Source organism: Microtus oregoni, unplaced genomic scaffold (assembly GCF_018167655.1).
Source record: "Microtus oregoni isolate MIOR12 unplaced genomic scaffold, Mior012 000008F_ref0000371, whole genome shotgun sequence".
Taxonomy (NCBI): Eukaryota; Metazoa; Chordata; class Mammalia; order Rodentia; family Cricetidae; genus Microtus; species Microtus oregoni.
Genome location: NW_024543067.1, coordinates 4,546,868 through 4,551,122, shown reverse-complemented (window position 1 = coordinate 4,551,122; position 4,255 = coordinate 4,546,868). Strand labels below are relative to the sequence as shown.

General features: G+C 37.6%; 1 pseudogene; it reads right to left on the bottom strand.

Moving 5' to 3' along the window:
* Nucleotides 1-312: 312 nt before the first annotated feature.
* LOC121451437 lies at nt 313-647 on the bottom strand (annotated as a pseudogene).
* Between the last annotated feature and the right edge of the window lie 3,608 nt (nt 648-4,255).

The window sequence follows — 4,255 nt, the reverse complement described above, 5'->3', positions numbered from 1 at the left end:
CCACAGGTCAGGGAACCCTGATTGCTCTTCGAGCAGATGAGGGGGGGGGACTTGATTGGGGGAGGGGGAGGGAAATGGGAAGCGGTTGTGGGGACGAGGCAGAAATCCTTAATAAATAAATAAATTAAAAAAAAAAACAGGAAATCTCATATTTACCCCCCCCCCTTTTTAAGACAGTCACAGGAAACCAGAATTACAGGGAAAATTTTTTAAAGAGCACATGATTTTTATTTGCTGAGAAACTAAAGTCCTTCTGTAGGTTGCTTTCTCAAGCATACTCCATTTTATTAAAAAGAGAAGGCTGACTACCTCTTAAGACTCTGATCCATCTTCATATTGACTCATCTGGAAATAACAAAGTTCCTAAGTCTCCTTGGCTAATCGCAGAGGTGCTTCTTTTTAAGGGATTTCTTGGTAAGGTATTTTACATGCCTTTTAGAGGACTTTTTCTCAGAAATGACTGATTGCATTCTTCAAGTATTCAATATGAACATCATTCCTGACTTCCAGTTTGTTCAGTAACTTAGGTTTCTCCAGTAAAAATGAGTTCAAGTTTCCAAAATCAAAATTCCCTCTCCTGTCAGATGAGTAAAGTCCAAATGAAGCCTCTAGGTTGACATCTTAGGTTTGTCTTTCTGCATCATCATCTTGACTCAGTGCCTGTGAAAGATCTAGGGTAAGACGGGAAGAAACATGCTTTGTGCCCATTTCCCCTCCTCTATGCTGGCATTCTCTAGTTCAAACTTAAGAAGGTCTTCGCTGTGAGTTCAATATGACTTCATCGACCCTGTTGTGTCTGCTGTCGATCTCTGTGAGTTCTTCTTCTTCTTCTTTTTCTTTTTTAGAATAGTTATTACTATTTATTTGTAACAAGGTCTTGGCTATTAAAGGACCACTGTAAGCCGAAATGACTAAAGGTTTTGTCTGATTATATCAACATTCCTTGCTCAAGGATGAAATGTTAGAATTTGTATATGTTTTTTTTAATTTTCTTTTTGTGTGACTTTTTGAAAATTGTTTTTATTTAGCTATATATTTTCTCCACCCTCTCCCTTCCTCCTCTATTCCTTTCTACCCTCTCCCATAAATACCACACTCCCAATTTACACAGGAGATCTTGACTTTTTCTACTTCCCATGTACATTAGAACCATGTATGTCACTCTTAGGATCCTATTGTTGTCTAGGTTCTCTGGGATTGTGATTTGTAGGCTGGTATTTTTTTGTTTTTATTTTTGTTTTTTTGCTTTATGTCTAAAAGCCACTTACGAGTGAGTGCATATAATAATTGTCTTTCTGGGTCTGGGTTACCACACTCAATATGATGTTTTCTAGATCCATCCATTTGCCTGCAAATTTCAAGATGTCATTAATTTTTTTCCATTGTATAGTACTCCAATGTGTAAATGTACCACATTTTTCTTATCCATTCTTTGGTAGAGGGGCATTTAGGTTGTTTCCAGGTTCTGGCTATGACAAACAATGCTTCTATGAACATAGTCGAACACATGTCCTTGTAGCATGATTGAGCATCCTTTCAGGAGGTTCCATTTATTAATTGTTTCTCTCAGTGTCTGTGTTACTGGGGTTATATTTAGGAAGTGGTCTCCTGTGCCAATGTGTTCAAGTATACATCCCACTTTCTTTTCTATGAAGTTCAGTGTGGCTGGCTTTATGTTGAGGTCTTTGATCCATCTGGACTTGAGTTTTGTGCATGGTGATAGATATGCATCTATTTTCATTCTTCTACATGTTGATATCCAATTATGCCAGCACCATTTGTTAAATATGCTTTCTTTTTTCCATTTGATATTTTTTTGCTTCTTTGTCAAAAATCAGGTGTTCATAGGTGTGTGTGTGTGTGTGTGTGTGTATGTGTGTGTACTAGTATTCTAGTATTCAGGTTTCGATTCAGTTCCATTGGTCCTCCTGTCTGTTTTTCTGCCAGTACTAGGCTGTTTTCACTACTGTAGCTCTGCAGTAGAGTTTGAAGTCAGGAATTGTGATGCCTCCAGAAGTTCTTTTATTGTACAGGATTGTTTTGGCTATCCTGGGTTTTTTGCTTTTCCATATGAAGTTGAGTACCGTTCCTTCAAGGTCTGTGAAGAATTTTACTGGGATTTTGATGGGCATTGCATTGAATCTGTAGATTGCTTTTGGTAAGATTGCCATTTTTACTATGTTATCTCTACCTACCCAAAAGCATGAGAGATCTTTCCACTTTCTGGTATCTTCTTCAATTTCTTTCTTCGACAATGTAAAGTTCTGATATGGGAGTTCCCTCTGTGTGCTGTGATTACCATTAATGAATAAAGAAACTACCTTGACCTATTGATAGAGCAGAACTTAGGTAGGCAGAGAGGACTGGACTGAACGTTGGGTGAAAGAAGGGTGGAGTCAGAGATGCTATGATCCCTGCCAGAGATAGATGTGCTGAAACTTTGCTGGTAGACCACAATCTCATGGTGATACACAGATTAATAGAAATGGATTAAATTAAGATGATCAGTGGTTTTTATTTTTCAGTTTGTTTATATGGTGGATAACACTGACAGATTTTTATATGTTGAACCATCCCTGTATCTCTGGGATGAAGTTGACTTGATCATGATAGATGATTTTTCTGATGCGTTCTTGGATTCGATTTGCCAGTATTTTATTCAGTATTTGTTGCATCAATGCTCTTGAGGGAGATTGATCTGTAATTCTCTTTCTTAGTAATACCTTTATGTGGTTTGGGTATCAGGGTAATTGTGGCCTCATAAAAAGAGTTTGGCAATGTTCCTATTGTATGGAATAATTTGAAAAGTATTGGTATTAGTTCTTTGAAAATCTTGTAGAATTCTGAGCTGAAACCATCTGGTCCCAGATTTTTTTGGTTGGGAGATTTTATGTTCCTATTTTTTTTAAGCAGTTATGGGTCTGTTTAATTTGCTTATCTGGTCTTAATTTAATTCTGGTAAATAATATTTATCCAGAAAGTTGTCCATTTCCTTTAAGTTTTCCAATTTTGTGGAGTACATGTTTTCAAAGTATGACCTGATGATTCCTGGATTTCTTCTGTATCTGTTGTTATGTCCCCCTTTTCATTTCTGATTTTGTTAATTTGGATATTCTCTCTCTGCCTTTTGGTTTGGATAAAGGTTTGTCTATTTTGTTGATTTTCTCAAAGAACCAACTCTTTGTCTCATTGATTCTTTGTATTGTTTTCTTTGTTTCTATTTTGTTGTTTTTAGCTCTCAATTTGATTATTTCCTGCCATCTAGTTCTCTTGAGTGAGCTTGTTTCTTTTTGTTCTAAAGTTTTCAAATGTTCTGTTAATTCACTAGTGTGAGATTTTCCCCAGCTTCTTTATGTAGGCATTTAGTGCAATGAACTTTCCTCTTAACACTGCTTTCATTGTGTCCCATAAATTTGGGTATGTTGTGGTAGTCATTTTCATTGAATTTTAGGAAGTCTTTAATTTCTCCTTTTATTTTTTCTTTGACCCATTGATGCTTCAGGTGATCCCTGTTTAATTTCCATGTGTTTGTGGGTGCTCTGGAATTAGTGTTGCTGTTGAATTCTAGTTGAAGTCATGGTGATCCGATAAGATACATGGGGTTATTCCAATTTTTTTTGTATCTGTTGAGATTTGTTTTGTTACTGAGTATGTGGTCAGTTTTTGAGAAGGTTCCATTAGGTGCTGAGAAGAAGGTGTATTCTTTTCTGTTTGGATGGAATATTCTATAGATGTCCGTTTAGTCCATTTGAGTCATAACATCTGTTAGTTCCCTTATTTCTCTGTTAAGTTTCTGTCTGACTGACCTGTCCGGTGGTGAGAGGGGAGTGTTGAAGTCTCCCACTATTAGTGTGTAGGGTTTAATGTATGATTTAAGCTTTAGAAGCGTTTCTTTACATATGAGGGTACCCTTGTATTCTATTCTTCCCCAAGCTTTCTCAGGCTTTCTGTGGATTCAGTTATCCACGTCTGGGCGCCATTCTGTAGGATCACAGACTTGTGCTGTCCCACCCAGCTGTAGTGGCTTTCCCTTAGAGCAGAGGTTCTCAGACCTGTGCATGTGTGTGAACGGCAGAGTGTGTGATAAAAAGATGCAGCTGTGCCAAGGGCATGAAGAGCCCTCAAAATGCCTTATTCTTTCGTGGGATAATGAATCCTGCTTTATCTGAACCACTGTGTGTGGCCACACTGTGTTTGGCTCCCATGTCACCCAGGAGTCCTTGAGGAGTGTAATGTTTGAAACCAAAACCAAATG